At 36.8% G+C, this 24,149-nt stretch overlaps 1 protein-coding gene across 1 annotated transcript in view; it reads right to left on the reverse strand.

The window, feature by feature from the left end:
• Rgk3 (Rad, Gem/Kir family member 3) overlaps positions 1–24,149 on the reverse strand; it is a 401,124-nt gene that overhangs the window by 111,591 nt on the left and 265,384 nt on the right. The window lies entirely within an intron of this gene.

The following is a 24,149-nucleotide window of genomic DNA, read 5'->3' on the forward strand; positions in this document are numbered from 1 at the left end:
AACAAATCACTTTACTAGGTATAGGAGGGAATAAAAGTAGTTCTTCCATTTACGTAAACTAGGAAATATCGCAATTTTGAGTTTGATAATTTTCATTAGGTTTTGTTCAAACAAAATGCAGTACAGTATTAACAATAAGTGTTTTTCTCACGAACTGAGTTATCCATGCGAACGTATTCATTATGCAGTGTATATTATACTGTCTACAGCACATTAGTGTACGATATAGAGGATGAAGTTAAAATGAAAAATAACCATAATATGGATATTTAAACACATTTTTTAAAAAGGTGGCCGTTCATTTCGATACAGGCTTCAGTTCTTTTGTGCATATTATCGCACTACAGACTATTGCATCTAATTCCAATTACCAGTTTCGTCCTTCGTACTAGTAACTCATGTTGAAATAATTCTGTACCTACTCTATAAAAGAGTACCTTACGTATTGTAAATTCAATCTTCACTTCTGCCCGACCCGCACAGATAAAATTACTCAGACATGCTATGTACTGTTTGTCCAAGTGGTTATGCCGCAGGATCGTAGAAAGGGGGGAAATCACGTGACAGTTAATTGCTTAACGAGGCCCTTTTATTTAAGTTATTTTAAACAGTTGTATATTATTACGTAGACGTCCAATTAATTCGGAACACAAATTAATGTTTTCAGAAAAGAGCTAAGACAGCCCAGCCACTAGCCTTTACAGTGGGGCGAGCAGAAGGAGTGGGGGAAATCGGGATGCGACGTAGGCAAATGTACGACAGTACCTGTGCGAAAATATCATTGAATATTGAAAGTTTTCGTCACTGGAAAACGCGAATATATTTCTGGAACGTACTATACTCACTAACTCAGTACTGCTTACTATATGCGGCCTTGGTTCTATGTGGAGGACAGTTGGAACTTCATTAGCAGAAGGGGTGGGAGTGGAGTACATTCAAAGACTCAGGTACAATAAAAATTGAAGTAAAAACAAAAGGCCCACACCTGTGGAGTAACGGTCAGCGCGTCTGGCCGTGAAACCAGGTGACCCGGGTTCAAATCCCGGTGGGGACAAGTTATGTGGTTGAGGTTTTTTCCGGGGTTTTCCCTCAACCCAATACGAGCAAATGCTGGGTAACTTTCGGTGTTGGACCCCGGACTCATTTCACCGGCATTATCACCTTCATATCATTGAGACGCTAAATAACCTAGTTGTTGATACAGCGTCGTAAAATAACTCAATAAAAAAAAACAAAATGAAGTCCCTGTATTTGAAAAATGCGTGGACAGAAAAATCTCATTTTCGTTATCAGGTGGACAAGAGACGTTTTGAAAATGAGCTCTTCACACATAATCTTAGTCTGTTTTTGTAAACAAAAGTGACATAAATGATTTTTCTGCAATAGAATTATATGACGTCACAGCGAAGCCGCCGGCATTGAGGACAACAAAAGTGCTTGACGTCGTATCCATGACACACAAGCCTTCGGCGACACGCAATATCGCTTTCAGGTGACGTATATATATGACGCCACTACCGATGACATACGCATGACTGTGTCACGTGATAAATGACGTTGTGGATTGAGCTGCGCGGCGCCCAGTCGGATACGTCATATTATCTAAAGTCGTTTACAGCAAAAGTTAATTATTTCATAATTGTTTGCATAGGATTGATTAATCTGCTCTTGGATTTCAATATTGACATGCGTTCCAACATCATTAGGCCTACGTACATACGAGTGCAACGCGTGAGGGACATTGACGCAGATGATTGCTGTGTTGTGACACGTTTTGATTTCTATTGATAGCAACTGTGCAGTGTGGGTTCATTGAGCCCGAAACTAGAAATATTGGTACTCTACACTATGGTCATATTTTATTTTTCTGCTGTACGAAGTATGGAAAAATATTATGCAACGTTTTCAACAATCCTGAAATCGGAAAAGTGAATTTCGGCATGCCGTGTGCCCGTCTACCTCTCTATTAGAGTTGGGTCGATTCGTGAACGAATCGTTCATTCGAACGATTAATAATAAAGAATCGTAAGAATCGATTCGTGGTATCAACGAATCGTCGTTCAAAAGAATCGTAACGAATCGTCATTCAAAAGAATAGTAACGAATCGGCATGGTATCGTAACCCACGATTCTATTTACTTGTTTGATGTAGCCTGTCAACGGACATTTCCGAACAGTGCCGAATGCTCCCGAGCGAGAGTGAAATCAGAATACTGCATTTGTTAAGTATGGAAAATAATGAACACAAACCTGAAATTTGCATAGTTAAATAGAGATGTAAAGAAAAAAATGTACTTCATAATAAGGTTCAGTTGATAAATTATAATTTAGAAACATTATCTTGGATAATTTTGTAGACTAATGGAGGTCATACTGAATGGTTCCAGCCAATGAGAAAGAGACAATCCAATGTTTCGCATCTTATGCCATCTATGCGAGAGATGTAGAACGTTTTTGTTCTACGCGTGGTTTGCAAAGGAAAGTGTCCTGCGTGTCGTTCGTTGACGATTCAAAAGAATAGTTGGAATCGCAGACTGAAAAGAATCGTGAACGAATCGTTAGAATCGATTCGTAATGTCTGATTGAATCGTTGGAATCGACTTCTGAAAAAGAATCGTGTTGCCCAACTCTACTCTCTATGTATTGTCAGACCATTGGATCTGTGCTCCTTCAGCGCTGTCGTCGTTCTTGGAAAAGTTAACGCCTGTACTCACTCCATTCCACCCGCTTTCCTCCCACCACGTTAAACAGCAGGCCACGAACTTGCCGAATAGGGATGTTGCCAAACTTCCGTCAAACGGTGTCATAAATAACTGGTCCTCCATGCCACAATATTATTTCTTTCAATCAAAATACATCTTGTATTTCTACATTTTTTAAACCTAAATCCCATGTCTCGAATCACTTTCCGTAGTTTTTCTCTCCAACCTTGGAAATTATTACTTCTCTCGCAAGCTTCAGTAATTTCTTCAATGTTGAAACTTCTTTCTGAGCGGTATAAAATTCTTGTATCTTTCTTCTTAAAATAATCTACAATAATTAAAATTTCCCTTGGTCTGGTCTTCTCTGGTAATTCTAGTTTTTCATCTCCTGCACAGACTCCCTCTCTCCTGATTTTCTTTATTAGGAGTTCTGACCTGCCTATATAAATTACATAAAATGTTGTGTTATTAGTATTAGTTAAGTAAGTAATTTTAATACATAATCAATTGAAATAGAATAAGTCTCACCTGTGATATCAATTGCTCTTTTCGTTGCCTGATTTATAGAAAACAGATATTGACCTGTTTGTTTCTCTTCATCGCAAAATGCTATTACGTACTTGCTTAATAATATTTCTTTCACCACTCCGTGCTACAGTGTTCATGTTGAGTTGACAACACTGGACTGCAAGTGCAAATATTGTAAACTTTCCTGCAAGAAGGCCAAAATTGTGAGTAGTGGGGGACAGAAAGGGAGAGAGATAGAAAAGAGAGAGATAGGAAAGCAGGGAGAGAAATGAATTACCGAGGCTGAGAAGGAATTAGAGTTCAGTTCGCATATCTTACGGGGGCACAGATCCGATGGTCCGACTATATGTACTTCGATTTATAAAAATCTGTTGCACAGATTTTGTTCACATTAAATAACTCCGACCTACGAACAGGGGCCTGAAGGTCAATCTGCAGGAAACTGAGCAGGCCTATTTGACAGTGGGTGGCGAGAGTCGAGACCTGACTCTAGCAAAGATTTTATGTAACATCTGTAGAGAAATTCAAGTACCTGTTATCCTTCATATATAGTACAGTGTCCTAGGGTTTCAGCATTGTTAATAAATAATTATTGTTATAGGACATAAAATTCCCAAGTTGAAGAAAAATTGGCTGCTAGTTTTGACATTCCTTTCCGAAATTTCAGAACACTTCAACAATTTAAATCCATAGCTTCAAGGGAATAATAAAAGATATAGTTCATATGTATGACGGCAACAACTCTTTCCTTTTATTTACAGATTTATGGAATCAAATTTATTAGAAAAGAAGACATTTAATTTTCCTTACTTACAATCACTTCACAATACTGTATACAATATTACATTGATCTCTTGAATGAACTACAAACAGATTTTATAACAAAAGATTCGTTCAATTTTAAAAACTGAAGATGATTTTCAATTGCATGGAAATCCTTTTGTCTTGATAGTATGACCTGAAATACAATAGTAAGTTGTACAGGGACATCATTTTATTTTTACTAACATTTTTAATATTAATCTGGCTATACTTTTTTTTATTAACAATTGAAACAGGAAACACCGTTTGCTACCCTACCCCTTCCACGACTGGAGTTCGATGATACTGGTGTAAAATACAAATCACTTTACTACGTATAGGAGGGAAGAAAAGTAGTTCATCCATTTATGTAGTCCACACGTGTGGAGTAACGGTCAGCGCGTCTGGCTGTGAAACCAGGTGGCCCGGGTTCGAATCCCGGTCGGGGCAAGTTACCTGGTTGAGGTTTTTTCCGGGGTTTTCCCTCAACCTAATACGAGCAAATGCTGGGTAACTTTCGGTGCTGGGCCCCGGACTTATTTCACCGGCATTATCACCTTCATATCATTGAGACGCTAAATAACCTAGATGTTGATACAGCGTCGTAAAATAACCCAATAAAATAAAATCCATTTATGTAAACTAGGAAATATCGCAATTTTGAGTTTGATCATTTTCATTAGGTTTTTGTTTAATCAAAATACTGTACTGTATTAACACTTAGCGTTTTTACTCACGAATTGAGCTATCCATTCGGACGTATTAATTATGCAATGTATATTATACTGTTACAGCACATTAGCGTACAATAAAGAGAATGAAGTTAAATTGAAAAATAATCATAATATGGATATTTAAACACATATTTGAAAATGGTGGCCGTCATTTCGATACAGGGTTCAGTTCTTTTGTGCATATTATCACACTATAGACTATTGTACCTAATCCCAATTACCAGTTTCGTCCTTCGTACTAGTAACTCATGTTCAAATAATTCTGTACCTACTATGTAAAAGAGCACCTTGCGTACTGTAAATTCAATCTTCACTTCTGCCCGAAAAGATAAAATTACTCAGACATACTATCTACTGTTCGTCCAAGTGGTTATGTCGTAGGGTCGTAGAAAGGGGAGAAATCACGTGACAGTTAATTACTTAACGAGGCCCTTATATTTAAGTTATTTTAAACAGTTGTATAATATTACGTAGACGTCCAATTCCTAACAGAAATTAATGTTCTCAGAAAAGAGCTAAGACAGCCCAGCCACTAGCTGGCGAATAAAAGCTGGTGGGGGAAACCGGTATACGACGTAGGCAAATGGACGACAGTACCTGTGCGAAAATGATTCAATATTGAGAGCTCTTTCGTAACTGGAAAAAGCGAACATATTTTTGGAACGTACTTTTTACTATGACTGTATATGCAATCTTGGATCTGTGTGGAGAACGGTTGAACTTCATTAGTAGAAGGGGTGGGAGTGAAGTACATTAAAAAACTCAGGTACAATAAAATTGTAGTAAAAATAAAATGATGTCCCTGTATGTACTTCGATTTCTAAAAATCTTTTGCATTATTTCCGTTCTCGTTGTCGTTTCCGTTCCCGGTTTATTGTGAACCAGCCTTAACGGTTAGCGCGTCTGGCTGCATAACCAGATGGCCCGGGTTCGATTCTCGGTCGGAACAAGTTACCTGGATGAGGTTTCTCGGGGTTTTCCCTCAACCCAGTATGAGCAAATGCTGGGTAACTTTCGGTGCTGGACCCCGGACTCATTTTATCGGAATTATCACCTTCATCTCATTCAGACGCTAAATAACCTGAGATGTTGATAAAGCGTCGTAAAATAACATACTTAAAAACTATCGTACTGTAGTCAATTGTCTGAATCCTCCAATGACTACGTAATAGAGGCAATACCTCGCTCTCAGCTGTCGCTCGCTAGTCTACAGTTCTCACTGCTCATATTCGCTCCAGTTGCATGGCCCTGCCGTAAACGAAATACTACTAATTTTAATTTTGCCGTACACGGAATAAACTATTACTAATTCTAAATTTTGCCGTACACGGAATAAACTATTACTAATTCTAAATTTTGCCGTACACGGAATAAACTATTACTAATTCTAAATTTTTCCGTACACGGAATAAACTATTACTAATTCTAAATTTTGCCGTAGGTTACACGCAATAAACTATTACTAATTCTAAATTTTGCCGTACACGGAATAAACTATTACTAATTCTAAATTTTGCCGTACACAGAATACTAAATTTTGCCGTAAACGGAATAAACTATTACTGATTCTAAATTTTGCCGTAGGTTACACGGAATAAAGTATTGCTAATTCTAAATTTTGCCGTACACGGAATAAACTATTACTAATTCTAAATTTTGCCGTAGGTTACACGGAATAAAGTATTGCTAATTCTAAATTTTGCCGTACACGGAATAAACTATTACTAATTCTAAATTTTGTCGTACACGGAATAAACTATTACTAATTCTAAATTTTGTCGTACACGGAATAAACTATTACTAATTCTAAATTTTGCCGTACACGGAATAAACTATTACTAATTCTAAATTTTGCCGTACACGGAATAAACTATTACTAATTCTAAATTTTGCCGTAGGTTACACGGAATAAAGTATTGCTAATTCTAAATTTTGCCGTACACGGAATAAACTATTACTAATTCTAAATTTTGCCGTACACGGAATAAACTATTACTAATTCTAAATTTTGCCGTACACGGAATAAACTATTACTAATTCTAAATTTTGCCGTACACGGAATAAACTATTACTAATTCTAAATTTTGCCGTACACGGAATAAACTATTACTAATTCTAAATTTTGCCGTACACGGAATAAACTATTACTAATTCTAAATTTTGCCGTACACGGAATAAACTATTACTAATTCTAAATTTTTCCGTACACGGAATAAACTATTACTAATTCTAAATTTTGCCGTAGGTTACACGGAATAAAGTATTGCTAATTCTAAATTTTTCCGTACACGGAATAAACTATTACTAATTCTAAATTTTGCCGTAGGTTACACGGAATAAAGTATTGCTAATTCTAAATTTTGCCGTACACGGAATAAACTATTACTAATTATAAATTTTGCCGTACACGGAATACTAAATTTTGCCGTACACGGAATAAACTATTACTGATTCTAAATTTTGCCGTACACAGAATAAACTATTACTGATTCTAAATTTTGCCGTACACGGAATAAACTATTACTAATTCTAAATTTTGCCGTACACGGAATAAACTATTACTAATTCTAAATTTTGCCGTACACGGAATACTAAATTTTGCCGTACACGGAATAAACTATTACTGATTCTAAATTTTGCCGTACACAGAATAAACTATTACTGATTCTAAATTTTGCCGTACACGGAATAAACTATTGCTAATTCTAAATTTTGCCGTACACGGAATAAACTATTACTAATTCTAAATTTTGCCGTACACGGAATACTAAATTTTGCCGTACACGGAATAAACTATTACTGATTCTAAATTTTGCCGTACACAGAATAAACTATTACTGATTCTAAATTTTGCCGTACACAGAATAAACTATTACTGATTCTAAATTTTGCCGTACACAGAATAAACTATTACTAATTCTAAATTTTGCCGTACACGGAATAAACTATTACCAATTCTAAATTTTGCCGTACACGGATTAAACTATTACTAATTCTAAATTTTGCCGTACACGGAATAAACTATTACTAATTCTAAATTTTGCCGTACACGGAATAAACTATTACTAATTCTAAATTTTGCCGTACACGGAATACTAAATTTTGCCGTACACGGAATAAACTATTACTGATTCTAAATTTTGCCGTACACAGAATAAACTATTACTGATTCTAAATTTTGCCGTACACGGAATAAACTATTGCTAATTCTAAATTTTGCCGTACACGGAATAAACTATTACTAATTCTAAATTTTGCCGTACACGGAATACTAAATTTTGCCGTACACGGAATAAACTATTACTGATTCTAAATTTTGCCGTACACAGAATAAACTATTACTGATTCTAAATTTTGCCGTACACAGAATAAACTATTACTGATTCTAAATTTTGCCGTACACAGAATAAACTATTACTAATTCTAAATTTTGCCGTACACGGAATAAACTATTACCAATTCTAAATTTTGCCGTACACGGATTAAACTATTACTAATTCTAAATTTTGCCGTACACGGAATAAACTACTACTAATTCTAAATTTTGCCGTACACGGAATATTACTAATTTTAAATTTTACCATGTATCTAATACTACGAAGTTTAAATTTTTTCGTAGTACACAGAATAGTAGAAGTTCCAAATTCCTCCGTGAGAGGGAGGGTGCCGCATTGCTATAAATTTATCTGCCATTAGTGACTTTCTACCTCGCGGGGTGTCAAGACTTGCAAGCAGTTCTTACGGACTTCGTAAATAAAATAATCGGCGTATGCAGTGCATTATTTTAAACAGTTCTAAATTCAAGATTTGAAGGAGACCTACAGACGGAAGTGAATTCGTGGAGGCGTATCGTGAATGCTGTAAGTGTTTAGAGAAAATACTAACAAATTCTGTAACTGAAATTTTAAGGGAAGCTGGTGTACGTGTGCACGTGCCATTAGACGAGAGGGAAATGGAAGTGCACGTACTTCGTAACAAATGCAAAACGAAAGCGTGTAACGAATAGTATTGGAGCCAAATAAAATTGCATCTCAGTCATTGTCAAAAGTAATTACTTCGTCCCTAGAAATACGTGACTTTAGGAGCATTTTGTTCAGTAGTGTAGAGAGCCAGAAGGAAATATTTACTAGTTGCTACGCAATCGAAAGTGGAGATTTACAGCAATTGCACAGCGAATCAATAGAAACAGATGCATGCCAATAATTTTGTAGACTTCGATTCAGATATCTGTTATTTTATATGTGGAATCTTTTATGTCTGCTAAACATGTTGGTATTCTACAGAAGAACTAGGCCAAAGCAAGCAACATTTTCTATTTTACAATTGCGAACTCCAAACTTTCATGCTTATGCTAACTCATCTCTGGAACTCTCTACCACAACGTATCAGAGACTATCGGGCATTGTCTAGTTTCAAAAATAAATTTAAATTGCACTTTTTGAATTAGATTCCTTTCAGTTATAAGCCCTTTTCTCTGCCATAGTTTTGTAAAAATATGGGCTATATATTTCTTTTCCCTTCCTTTTCCCTTCTTGTTCTCTTTATCAGCAGATGAATTTATTATCATAGCCTTTTTATCGTGAATTTTATTTAATTTCGTATTTCTTTTCTTTTTTATTATTATTTTATTACATTCCATTTTGATATATTCTTTCTTACGTTTTTCCATATTAACCATTTGTACTAAATGAGTTGCTTTCACTATATTCCAATGTATTTTACTTTCTTTTTTTTCTATCATGGTATTTTTTCATGTTGTGTAGTGTCGATTTTATTATTATTATTATTATTATTATTATTATTATTATTATTATTATTATTATTATTATTATTATTATTATGTAATATGTTTTATTATTATGTAATATGTTAGTGTTCTGTTCTTTAACTTTTTGTTAAATTTTAACTGCTTGTATACTTTGTGATTTGGTAGAGTGTAAGAGAAAGCCCTATGGCCTTAACTCTGCCAGTATAAATAAAGAATTATTACGTGATTTGCAGACAGTACACAATCGTGGAGCGTTGAAGTATACGACAGAATATGAGGAAATGACTTCGTTGTTATGTTTCTATGGTTACCAAGCATCTTTGCGCTTATGTTTATGTTCCCATCGTGAATGTTTTTGATTTTACCGTAACGTTTACATTTTTAAGTTAACGCTTACGTTATGTTTAATTTTCATTGCGAATGAGCCTTTAAGCACGTAATTTTATTTTTTGCCATCCAGTGCTTCTCACAGACTAGCCTACAATTATTCACCTGTTGAACTTAATAGTGAATAGATGTAGCGCCCGATTAAATTCATATTTGAAGAATTTCCATCGTGCGTGACGTCATATATGGCGTCATCGATCTCCTATTGGTCTGGAAAAACAGTGACTGATTCTTGTATTTTACCGAATCTACTTGTCTTAGAAAACAGTCGTTTGAGAATTGCAATTGAGGCTGTTAGAAGCAAACGGGTGGCAAAGGGATATATATTTTAACCACATCACACTTTAACATTGAAAATTAAAACGCCACGAAATTTATGAAAGCTTAGTAACTTTTAATCACATTTTCTCGAACGTAACTTAAGTGTACTTACACACCTTTGCTTCTGACCGCCTCAATTGACATAAGGAAGAGTCAAACAACGCACCTTATTATGCAGACAAAGAATAAGAAAAAATATTCTACAGGGTGGTAGAGAAATAGTCTTACAGATTTTCAGAGCGAATAGCTCATGTTGTATGTAACAAAAACCAAATATCATAATGGTAGAATGTTAATACAGAACCTCTTATTCGGCAACTATTGCGAGTAGAATTGTGATTTTTGTCCATATCGACAGGAAAGCTAATAAAGAATAATTTATCCCTCTGGCGTATTTCAATAGTGTGGACGGTTTTCGTGTAAATTTAATTTTAAAAACTTCTAATTTCAAGTCATTGCACGATGCGAGTTGTTTGTAACACAGCGCCAAGACACCGAGTTCGTTGACCCCTTACATCTGTATCACGATAAGAGAGTGTTAGCGACGATGTTGCCGGACAGCTGTAACTTCAAATTTAATTTTCTAATTAACCGTGCATTTAATCACAGAACGTAATATAGGTTTTCTATTCATTTACTTGTACCCTATCGTACCTTTCAATCTTCAAGGTTATTTTACTTCCACCTTGTTTATTTAAATGATTCTAATGTAAAGTTGCAGTTTTGTTGATACGCCCTTCTGACATGATGCTCTCGATATTATCGGAAGGAATTATGATTCGGTATTTGTCCTACTCACAATGCAAATTTTCCCTTAACTTACATTCTGTCATAGCAGTGAACTTTCGAAATTACCGTAAAATTTATTACTGCTTAGATTAGTTAATTATATCTTGATTTCAATGTGTGTATGGCGTAGAGTCAATTGATGCCCACAGGAGCAAGCGCGCGTATTAGAGCCCAGGAGAGCCTGAGCACTTTACAGCGAAAAGGAAAGAGACAGACGAAAGAGGTGGTATATGCCGCTTGGTTGAGCTATATTCAGGGATGGCCAGCACTGATTCAATAGATAAAGGGAAGAGTACTTATTAAAACTGTATCCATGTTAATTTTTGGATTTGTCTGAGAAGTGTAAGTGCATTATAAGAATGTAAGTTTTAATTTTAATGCTTATTTTTCACAAGATTAATTTTTATATTCAAAAGAAATATTTTGTCAACTTTTCGTATAGAAAAGTGAAATTTTCAGGTATAGGCCTATTTATTTAGTAGCCTTACAGAATGTTTTCGTAAACCTAATATACCGTATATAGACTACGTATTACTGAAGATAGTGTATTGAAAATTTTGAAAATATTCGCATGGAAATTGTTTGTAAGGAAATGAATTAACAAAGCAACTACTGTTACATCATAAGCAAAAGATACGTGTCCATGTGTTGTAAAAATGTCAGCTCTATAGCTTCAGCAGATTTCGAGAAAATAATTTAATATTCTGATGATAGGAAGTTGCTCACAAATATCACCTTAAAAGCATAATGCGATAAGAGTTTTGTTATGTAATATTAGTTACACTTAAAACATATACAGTACCTAGGTAACTTTGCTTTGTACTGTAATATTGTTTTGATTAGTTTATTGATTACTTTTGTAAGGCTAAAGATACCATCAATATAAATTCCAACTTATCATGTCATACTCAATCTCTTTCTTTGGAGTATCACTTTCTTTATGAATGATGTGTTTCATCCACTTAATACAGTATAATATTATACTACTATGGAATTTAAGTAAATATTCCTTCTTAACTCTCTATTATGTTATTAAGATTTAAAACACAAGTGCAATATTAAGAAATCAGTGTTAGTACTTTTGTTTTACAGACAATATAGATAATATTAAACAAAAAGAAGCCATATAAAAATAACGACATAAAATTTCACGTTCCGTTTGAAGTTTGTGCACCACTGTTTTCTTAATCCAACAGGTTGCTTATTCATATACACAACCCTTTCTCTTTCCATACATAGCGCTTGCTGCCCGCGCACGACGTCAAGGTCAGAAAAATGCGCTTGCTTTGACATCACTGGCGTAGAGATTCTGCGAATTTAATATAAAATTTTATACAAAATGATTTAGAAATGTGAGGTATTTTATACATTCTTTAGCAAGTCTGATTTTCGGTATTTATACCAATTTCTGAGACTAGTGCTATGTTATCAACACGCGTATTGGTTAGGCTATAAAAATACTGTTATAGTCTCTGTGCTGTGACAATTCTTACAGAATATGAGAGGTCTGCAGGATATAATATAAGTGAACTTCGTTGTTTATAGTTTCAAACCATTTTTATTGGGAGGTTATATCTGAGGTTTCCTGTGAAACTCCGTTATATGACAGATACAGTACATTGGAAATGACATTTCCCAGTCCTTCCGGGTATGTTTGCTTTTCTACCATTTAATAATGTGCCTTCATAAACACCGGAAATATTAGATACTCTTCCTAGAATAGCTATATTTAGACGAGCTTTATGTCCTGGTTTGTGCTCCTTGGTGTGTTCTTTCAAGTTATCAAACGTTGTGCCTCAAGAGTCCGTGAAAATCGATATTGTATTGTGTCTGCTTTATGTACATTGCATAAACATCTTCCTGAATATTTCATCATCCGATGTTTGTAAGAGCAGCCATACAGAATCTGAATATAAGAAGAAGTCTTCGAATTTATATCGTCGTGGTTTAAATATTTTATAGTTCAGTACATTTCAATTTTGATTTAGTATACAGTTCCACAATAGTATCAGTTGCGATGATTATTCGGTGATGATGATGATGATGATGATAATAATAATAATAATAATAATAATAATAATGCCCTTTTAAATTCATACTATTGAAGTATGAGATCACGTATAAGAAATGTCGGCAAAATTTTTTAGAGTCTTCAAACAATCGAACTACGAAAAATATTTTTGAGTGAAAAGAATGTTCCTGATCACTAGGCTTGTAGTGTTGGGGACTGATAGGATGCGTTACGGTGATTTCAAGTTGACTGTCCGTGCGCCAGTCACTACTATAGCATGCGTAAATAGTACACCTGCAATAATGCCGAAGGTTAAAGATTCTCAGGCGCATATTTTTTGTAGCGGAATTTGGTGAGTGTTTTAAAGTGAATGACGGGAACATTACATGTAAATTATGTAATACAAACATACGAGGTGACAAACGATATTATACAAACAGAGACTGTAGCACAAGAAAAGGATGGAAGAAACTCAAACCCACGAATAATTCTATGATAATTTAATTATTTTGTGAGGGAATATTCTATTCATTCCCTTGTCGATGGTTCATCTTGCTCCATAGCTAACGAAAGGAATCCTGAAAAGGCAGATGTGTTGAACGCATGGTAGTACTTGTAGGACCTCCCACTCTCACACTGTACGTCTCGCCCCTCAAAGAAACAGCTCAGGAAGAGAGACACGGGCAGTACAAGTTCTTCGGGAAATGCCTTAAAGAAACATAACTACGTGATAGGGGAAATCAAGACCCTCCTTTGTCAATGGCCCCGCCCCCTTTTTCAATGGCCCGCCCCCTTTACCAATGGCCCGCCCCCCTTTTTCAATGGCCCACCCCCTTTTTCAATGGCCCGTCCCCTTTACCAATGGCCCGCCCCCTTTGTCAATGGCCCGCCCCCATTTCCAATGGCCCCGCCCCCTTTGTCAATGGCCCCACCCCCTTTGTCAATGGCCACGCCCCCTTTAACAATGGCCACGCCCCCTTTATCAATGGCCCCGTCCCTTTGTCAGTGGCCCCATCCCCCTTTATCAATGGCCCCGCCCCCTTTGTCAATAGCCCCGTCCCCCCTTTACCAATGGCCCCGTCCCCTTTGTCGATGGCCCGCCCCCTTTGCCAATGGCCCGCCCCATTTATCAATGACCCGCCCCCCTTTGTCAATAGCCCCGTCCCCTTTATCAGTTGCACTCCCCCTTTATCAATGGCCCCGTCCCCTTTGTCAATAGCACGGCCCCCTTTGTCAATGGCCCGCCCCCTTTGTCAATAACCCCGTCCCCTTTATCAGTTGCCCGCCCCCTTTCCCAATGGCCCGCCCCCTTTGTCAATGTCCCCGTCCCCTTTGTCAGTGGTACCGCCCCCTTTGTCATTGACACCGCCCCCTTTGTTAATGGCCCGCCTCCTTTTTCAATGGTTACTGCCCTATTTTCCAATAGCCCGCCCCCTTTGTCAATGTCCCCGTCCCCTTTGTCAATGGTACCGCCCCCTTTGTCAATGACATCGCCCCATTTGTTAATGGCCCCGCCCATTTTGTTAATGGCCACGCCCCCTATGGAAATGGAACCTCCTCCTTTGTCAATAGGCCCACCCCCTTTGTAAATGGCCACCTATTCCAATGACCCCACCCTGTTTGTCAATGGCCCCCCGCTCTTTGTCAATAGCCCCGCCACCTTTGTCATATGCCCCGTCCCTTTTCTCAATGGCCCCGACCCTTTCGTCAATTGCCCCGCCCCCTTTGCCGGTTTCTCCCACGCCTTTGTCAATTTGCCCAATTTGTCAGTTCCTACGGACCAACCACATGGAGAGGTAAAGAGCGTGTGAACTTGCGTGACTGTTTGCATTCTCCATACTTCCACTGCGCTGACCATGCACATGATGGCCGAAGTCAACTCACGGCACTTTTTAAACATTCACATATGGTGGAATAATTAACATTGTCTAATACAGGCATCCCAAAACGTCAGAAATTCAAGACGCAATATAAATGCTACCGGCTACATGTAAGAAATGTTCTGACAAAATATAATATCATATCATATCTAACACGAATATTCAGACATACTAATCCACAATTGTTAAAATGTTAGCGATATTGATTTTAGTTTTTGTCGAGGAATTAATGATTGTCACTTTAAGGATTATACTTCAATATAAAACTGACGTCGATAAAAAAAAAAGCAGAATAGGAAGGATAACATTTCTTTACAGTATTTTGTTTATTTTTTCAACGAAGATTGGCAGTATTCCAATACACATTACATGGAATGGTTGACTGGTGTATAGCTCTCTTATAGAACTTCCGGCGCTCTGGAGTGCTCCTCTTATGTACAGTACAGTATGTAACAGTACAAGCTGGGTTAGAAAATGTTCCTGAGCATGGGAGATGTAATAGATAGTAGGCTATATTAGGATACAAGGTTGAGAAGTGCTTTTACAAAATCTAGGAAAAGTTTGAAAAACGAGCAGAGCGAGTTTTTCAATTTGCGAGATTTTGTAATGTACCTCACAAACGTGCATTGTACAACATTTGTTGCACGATTATATTTTAAGAATTGCAAATGCAATACCTATATTTTGCATTGAAAATTTAAAACAATATTATTCCAAAGCCTTCGCGAAACTATACTGTAATGGTAACTAAGTAACAATAAGTGCACTATAATGGTCTATTTCAGTAAGGTTTTATGTTATGAAGAATGGTTTCCCTAGCAACAAGTTTCTCTTCAAGGCCTAACAACAATAGTTATAAACAGGGGCGGCTTTCGAAGGGGGGCTGCGGAGCTGCAGCACCCCCAGACATTTGTGGCTCTTGTCTCGTTTTATGTTGTGAAATACATTTACGGTCTTACTAATAAAAACTCTATATACAGACGTTTAACTGTCTTATACTTATACAATGAGTAGCTCGTTTATAAGTCGTGTGTAAATTCCTTACTAATAATCACTACATACGTCTTGTATAACAGTATAACTGTTACATAGCTACGTCATAGTTTCGTCATTACTTCGTTACGAAAGGTAATAGAATATCTGATGTTCTCTATTGCATCCGGTAGAGCGCTGTAGTGTGGCATGTTAAATATCGATAGTACAACTGGCTCTAATCGATCACCACACTACATTTTGGTCAAAGAGTACAAGCTACAGCAATATTATTCTAATAATTCTATGATCTTTGGTTTGTTCTTCTGTGGTTACAAGGTAACCATAGTCATAGAATGACAGTCGATACGAACAGCTGTTAGAGGGCGGCCATTTTTCTATAAACAACACTTAAACAAGGGGTTTCATGTATACAACTACTGCAAAGCAATTCCCATTGTATAGTTACAGGCTGTTTATACATCCATCGTTTATGCATGGTTTATTAGTAACGTTTTCTGTCTCAACTCTGCATAAGTCTCGTATAAAAACTATACACGGTTTATTAGTAAGACTGTTATTATACAGTCTCTATTTAGCGGCTCGAATTTTTTTTTTTTAATTTCGCTCTCATTGACATGCACGCAATCGTTAGCGAAGTCACTTCCTCCCCTGGTGCTGCCAGAGCGAAACCAGATACAAGGACTACAGGGTGAAGCCACTTCCTCCCCTGGAGCTGCTAGTCTCGTCTCGGAAGCTTTGCGTGTTAGTTTTACCCCTCCCCCTGCTAGCCCCTTGCAGAGAATCCAGAGTTTCCAGGCGCTGCAAAATTTGCAGCAGTTTGTCAGTAGCGCGCAGTTTTAAATACATTTTCTTTAACGTTGTGAGTATAACAAGTGCGACAATGTTTAATTCTGTACAATATTTACAGTCTATTCAGTTCAGTACCTTAACAATTCAGGAGAAATGTGAAATTAAGTGCCCATCAGTTGAATCTCATAATGGAAAGAACCGCTAAACAAACTACAAAAGTTCGCATATTTTTTGCTAATTTATCCAGTGTTCCTGCTTTCTTCTCTCGATCTCCACTCAGTCTGTATTAGATTAATGTGTTTCAAAGACAATTCCATCAGCTGGGGCAACAAGATGGAGTTTTAAAATAAGAACAGTGAATGTTGTTCATGAGAAGAAGCAGCCATTGCTAGAATGTTTTCAAACCATAATGGAATCTGAAACATCTAACAACATCACAATAAATGAGGCAAGCACGGAACAGTGCACAGTTGAGCAGCGAGATCTGTGAAAATGAAAACCCTAAAAAGCGTCGTAAGGTAGAAGGGATTCAGACAAGGTTGCTTCAGCCAAGGAAGTGTGTGACCTTATTATCACACAAGCTAACACCCGATTCCAGTTCATAGATCAAGAAAAATTTGAATGCTACAAAAGCTCATTTCCTGAAAATGACCTAAATGTATGTGTGAAGCTTTTTCCAATGTTCGATTAAGACAAACTAAAAACGGAACTCACTGTGTTGTATCAGAGACAAGAATTCAGAAATATTAGTAACGCAGTCAAGCTTTTGCAGTTTCTTCTATCTGAGAACTTGCAGGCCTCATTTTCAGAAGTTGTGGAACTACTGCACATAGCTATCACTATACCAATGACAGCTTCCGAATCAGAACTTTGTTTTTCGTCTTTGAAGAGAGTAAGATCCTATCTTAGAAATACGGTGAGAGAAGTGACCGCATTAGCTATGTTTTCCATTGCAAAGATTATGTTAAACGACATACCGGATTTTAATAAGAAGATGATTCAAAATTTGCAACCTACAAGGCAAGGCGCATGGGACTAATCTTTAAATAAAATAAGTTGCTTGGTTTATTTTTGTATGCAGCCCCACTTAATTCAATACCCACGAGACGCCACTGGTTATAAATACAGCAAAAAACACGATCGTGCAAAAAATTAGTCTCTTTTTACATGCATGAAAATAATTACGTTAGTGTATAAGATTTGCTGATGATATGGCGTTATTAGCAGAAGAGGAGATGATATTAAGGGATATGCCAATGGAGCTAAATGACAGCTGTGAGCAGTGTGGGATGAAGATAAATGCAAACTTGAGGATTCTAAATGAGGCAGTAGAGCAAGTAGACAGATTCTAATATATATTTGGTAGTGTACTATAAGCAGTAACATGAGCTGCTGCTAGGAAGTCAAAAGGAAGATAGCAGTGGCCAAGGAAGCTTTTAATAGAAAAAGGAGCATCTCTGGGGACCTCTGGAAAAGAAAGTAAGGAAGAGACTAGTGAAGTGCCTTGTGTGGAGTGTGACATTGTAGGGTGGGGCAGAAACATAGACATTACGACGAAGTGAATAGAAGCGAATAGAAGTATTCGAAATGTGGATATGGAGAAGAATGGAACGTGTGAAGTGAACAGACAGAATAAGAAAATGAAGCTGTATTGGAAAGAGTGGGTAAATGGTGCTGAAACTGATCGGGAAGAGGAAAAGTAATTGACTGAGTCACTAGCTGAGAAGAAACTGACTACTGAAGGATGCACTGGAAGGAATGGTGAATGGAGCAGAAGAAGATATCAGATGATAGAAGACATAAGCCGGACTGATCACGTAACACCATCCCTCGAAATGTCCTGGCTCCGTCTAGAAGATCGTAGGAAAATCCACTGTCTTTCCCTTCTCTTTCACATTATTGAATTTCTCCACGCCTGTCTGTCTTGCGTCTCGTTTTCAAAATTTATCCACCCATCATTACCTAGACACACGATCACAACACTCCTCAATTTTATCCATTCCCTCCCACCGAACATCCTCATATTCATCTTCTTTCACTGTGGCTGTTCCTCGGCTTTGTAATTCCCTACCGAGTAATGTCAGGGACTGTCAGACATCAAACCAATTTAAGAATAGGCTAACGAAATATTTTTCTAACAATTCTTGTTAACAATAATAGCTGTTTCAGGTTTCTCAATGTTTAATATATATATATATATATATATATATAAATGTCTAAATTTTATTATTATTATTATTATTATTATTATTATTATTATTATTTCTTACCAATGTTTATTATTGTCACACTAACATTACTTACACAACTTTCATTATTTACTTTCATGTTGTTTTACGGTCTAGATATTAATGTAATAACTACGTAAGCAGTTGTATTCAATCAGAATTAGAGTCTGGCTGGGCGGAAGAGAAGGCTCTGCCAGATTATAGTACATTATGCAACGAGCCTATAATGAAGGTAACTAAGAAGCGAGTATGGATATTTATGAAACGAGCGCAAGCGAGCTTCTTAATTACCATTACAGGCGAGTTTCATACGACTTTTTATGCTCGACCATATTTCTAACTTGATATTATTAATTTTCTTTGTATCTGACCTTGGCCAATGTCCCCTATGTTGTGAGATGTGCGCAGACGCGAAAGTATTGATTTTTTCCGAGGAACAGATGTTCACATTGACCTTGCTAGGCCATGAGAACCTACAGAGATAACATTGAAATTAAATTAGACATTGAAAAACGAGATGACAAATTGAATTTATTTGAATATTATTTACAATTAACGCTAATTATTATAGTAACAGAACATAACCTTCTGAGACAGTATTGGATTTCCAGCCTCCGTGACTTTTCGCTAATTCTCTTTCGATTGCATATCCGAGAATAATCGATACTTGCGGTTTTATAACGGTAGAAAGCTGACCTGTCATTGGCTGAACAGTTGTAACCTGAGTCGTCATTGGCTGAAAGACCTGACCTTTAATGAGTAGGTGTACTTTAATGACATGCATTAAAGGTCTGCTACCAGGTGTATAATTACTACATTTCGGCATGGTAGAGCATAAAATAAATAAATTATTAATTATTATAAAGATTTATGGATCATATGCGGAGATAAAGAGGAAGGCAGAAAATAGGAAAAATTGGAGAATGCTGGGTGTGCAGTGAATGACCTGCCCTCGGGCAGGATGAATGAATACTTTAAGTATTGTTAGAACAAATATTTGATCTTTTAACAGTTGCTTTAACTATGTTTACAGTAAAAATGTATTTATAAACACTGTATCAAATGATGAGTATGCTGTAGTTGAAATGCGTATTTATGAAATAAGCTTTGATATAAAAATGTCTTTGATGTTCAGGACGCAGATGTGACAGCAGCCCTCCTGTTGGCAGATATATCGGATTATATGTTTTCCGACAAGCATTCTAATAGGTACAAACGAAAGTGTAAGAGGAAGAGGAAGTTTTTCTTGTATCGAATAAACACGATTCAGACCGCCTTTGCTAAATTGCACTGCTCGTAATTAGGAAAAGTATATTACCATCTAGACAGGCGAATTACTTGTTAGTAACTTCTACCTTCCTTTGTGGAGATTTCTCCACAACAAGTTGTCCCACAGAGCGTCTTCCCCACCTGGAAAGTCTGAAGGCTTCCCCCCCATACTCGCTTCCCAACTCAGCAGTTAGTAAAGCTGCCGTCCTTTGTTCCTTTGTCGCTACAATTTGCCCACTTCGAGAGGAAAATTCCAAACAATGAACAGAATTAATAATTTATTACAATAACTGAAAAAATAATACGATGAAAGAGTAATGGAACGGAGAAAAATTCTCTCTGACGCCGGGATTTGAACCCGGGTTTTCAGCTCTACGTGCTGATGCTTTATCCACTAAGCCACACCGGATACAACCCCGACGCCGGTTAGAATCGTCTCAGATTAAGCTCCAACTCTTGGTTCCCTCTAGTGGCCGCCCTCTGCACTACGTCATAGATGTCTATGAACGCAGGACCGAAGTCCACACATGTGCTGAGGTGCACTCGATATGAGTGACTAGTTGGCCGGGATCCGACGGAATAAGCGCCGTCTTAAATCACGAAGTGATTTACGCATATCATATATACGATTCTAACCGGCGTCGGGGTTGTATCCGGTGTGGCTTAGTGGATAAAGCATCAGCACGTAGAGCTGAAAACCCGGGTTCAAATCCCAGCGCCGGAGAGAATTTTTCTCCGTTCCATTACTCTTTCATCGTATGATGACGCAGAATATCTGCATGGAAATATCATATGTACTTCGGTACATTAAAAAAAAATAATAAAAATCATAATATATATGAAAAAATAATGCTATTACAATAAATTTGTCCAACGAAATAATTTATTCGTTAACCTTTAATTAGGTAGGTACAGGGTTGCCAGATGTCCCGATTTGGCGGGACATGTCCCGATTTTCATATAAAAGTCCCGGGTCCTACTTCAATTCGAAGCGGGACGCAAAAAGTCCCTCCTTTAAAGAATTAAAGTCATTGAATAATTTTATCGTTACGTAGTAACTATTTTCTTCCAGGCCTAAATAATTACATTAATTTTCAATTAATTTTCTTAACACATTGGGGAAAAAAAAGAATATTTTGGCAAGTGTAAGGTTTGTAGTAGCGAATTCAGTGATGAATATGAGATTTCTAAACATTTAAAAAGAGGCGTTCATCAGATATGCATGGCACAGAGAATGGACAGAAGCTTGTTGTAAATGTTGAAGTTCAGTGTTAAATATGTAGGAAGCTCTAAAAATGTATACTGTATGTTAAATGATCGGTTTGGAGCAGTAATATGCTAAGGCACAAAGTAAATATGAATTTAGGTGTAAATACATTTTGTCATTGTTGTCAATTAATAACATTGAAATTTAAATATTTTGTTACATGTGATGTCAGACAGAGTTATTATTAAGTCATTTAAGTTAATAATTTGGCATAAAATATAATCACAGTCTAGTATATACAGTCACGAAGGTCAATATGTAGTAAATATGCGTCCATAGATAGTTGCTAACCACTAGGATCGCTACTATCGCCTCATTACAGTCAATGCGAAATAATACCGGCACAGTCTATTGTTCCTAGCACCCTCACAACTCAAGCTTCGTGACTGTATATCAGACGTCTCCAAAAGCGTACACGCGAGTAAGACCCTGAACGGAACCGAATTCAGTACGTGAGCGCGCTCCGCCTCACCATCTCCATCTGTACTGTACTCAATGTTTATGCGCAAACGAAGAGCAGTGGCGGACTGCCATTATCATCGTGTTGGTCGGCGTGTTCCACCGTTTCACAATGTCTTCTAATCATGGACGTAATACATTCAAGGATAAATAGGAAGATAATTTTCTTTTTGAGTTAGTGGGAAGAATATGAAATGCTTAACTTATTCAAAAATTCTTAAGGATGTGTTAAAATTCAGCATGTGACGACAATACTCGACTCTTCACAAAGAATATCATACAATTATATGCATATTGAACATGTGAAAATAATTTATTTTGGAGCTATCTGTATAACTGTTGGTTATACATAATAATCAGTATATTACAATACGTTTACACTCAGTTCCGCATGACAAAAATATAGTTTTTGTTTAATTTTAGGTGAAATGCGTAGGCCTACAAATATTTTCCTATATATATATATATATATATATATATATATATATATATATATGCTACGAGTCTCTCCCCCTTTTCTAGCCTTACAGCACACTGTGTTCGGCGGGCAGCATCGAGAGCACGAATGACGATACGCTTTTTGAAGACCTCTGCTGTATATACTAGACTGTGATATTATTGCCACAAGCCTTTCAGAAAGACGCCAGAGAAACTTGATGTAACTTACAGCCAGATAAATATTATTCTGTACTTGGATAGCTGTATCTATAATGTCTTTTATTCAAATTGCAATTTTGATATTCATATTACTTTCTTCAGCTGCGGGATAATTTTTGTTTATTTATTTATTTTGTATAGTCATGAAAATGTCAACTCTGCCTAAATTCATATCACTCTTTCTTTAAAACAAAACGTAAGTACTATATATGGTGAAAAAGGATGTCCCTCCTTGGTAGATCTAAAATCTGGCAACCCTGGGTAAGTAAGTGGGCTGTTCAGAGCATCCCAACTTCAAAACAAATACTAGCGACATAAGAATGTTTCAAATGTCTCGAACAAAGTTATTGTCGTTACTTAATGTATTAAGGGGCAAATTTTATTAATTTAGTTAGAGGAAGGTTTGTCGTTACTTAATGTATTAAGGGGCAAATTTTATTAATTTAGTTAGAGGAAGGTCTTGGGTTTGACAAGAAAATTCAATGAAAAAGAAAAATAACTTTTCAACACTTTTTAAAACCTAGAAACGTATTAGTAATATTGTACAAAATGGAAATATAAAAATTGAAAATTTATCTTCTCAAGAGGTGGAAAAATTAAAATGCCTGGGAGCAACAGTAACAAATATCAGTGATACTCGGGAAGAAATTAAACACAGAATAAATATGGGAAATGCCTGTTATTATTCGGTTGAGAAGTTTTTATAAAAAAATCTGAAAGTTAGAATTTATAAAACAGTTATATTACCGGTCGTTCTTTATGGTTGTGAAACTTGGACTCTCACTTTTAAAGAGGAACGTATGTTAAGGGTATTTGAGAATAATGTTCTTAGGAAAATATTTGGAGCTAAGAGGGATGAAGTTACAGGAGAATGGAGAAAGTTACATAACACAGAACTGCACGCATTGTATTCTTCACCTGACATAATTAGGAACATTAAATACAGACGTTTGAGATGGGCGGGGCATGTAGCACGTATGGGCGAATCCAGAAATACATATAGTGTTAGTTGGGAGGCCGGAGGGAAAAAGACCTTTAGGGAGGCTGAGACGTAGATGGGAAGATAATATTAAAATGGATTTGAGGGAGGTGGGATATGATGATAGGGATTGGCTTAATCTTGCTCAGGATAGGGACCGATGGCGGGCTTATGTGAGGGCGGCAATGAACCTCCGGGTTCCTTAAAAGCCAGTAAGTAAGTAAAAAACCTGTTATTTTCACCAAGATTTGTTTTATACTAAACCATTATGTTATTTTCAGAACAAATATTAATACCACCATCACCACCGTCAGATTGTTCACTTTGAGTCACATGATCACTTACTTACTTACTTACTTACTTACTTACTTACTTACTTACTTACTTTTAAGGAACCCGGAGGTTCATTGCCCCCCTCACATAAGCCCGCCATTGGTCCCTATCCTGAGCAAGATTAATCCATTCTCTATCATCATATCTCACCTCCCTCAAATCCATTTTAATATTATCTTCCCATCTACGTCTCGGCCTCCCTAAAGGTTTTTTTAACTCCGGCCTTCCAACTAACACTCTATATGCATTTC

The sequence above is a fragment of the Periplaneta americana genome, chromosome 1 (assembly GCF_040183065.1).
Source record: "Periplaneta americana isolate PAMFEO1 chromosome 1, P.americana_PAMFEO1_priV1, whole genome shotgun sequence".
NCBI lineage: Eukaryota > Metazoa > Arthropoda > Insecta > Blattodea > Blattidae > Periplaneta > Periplaneta americana.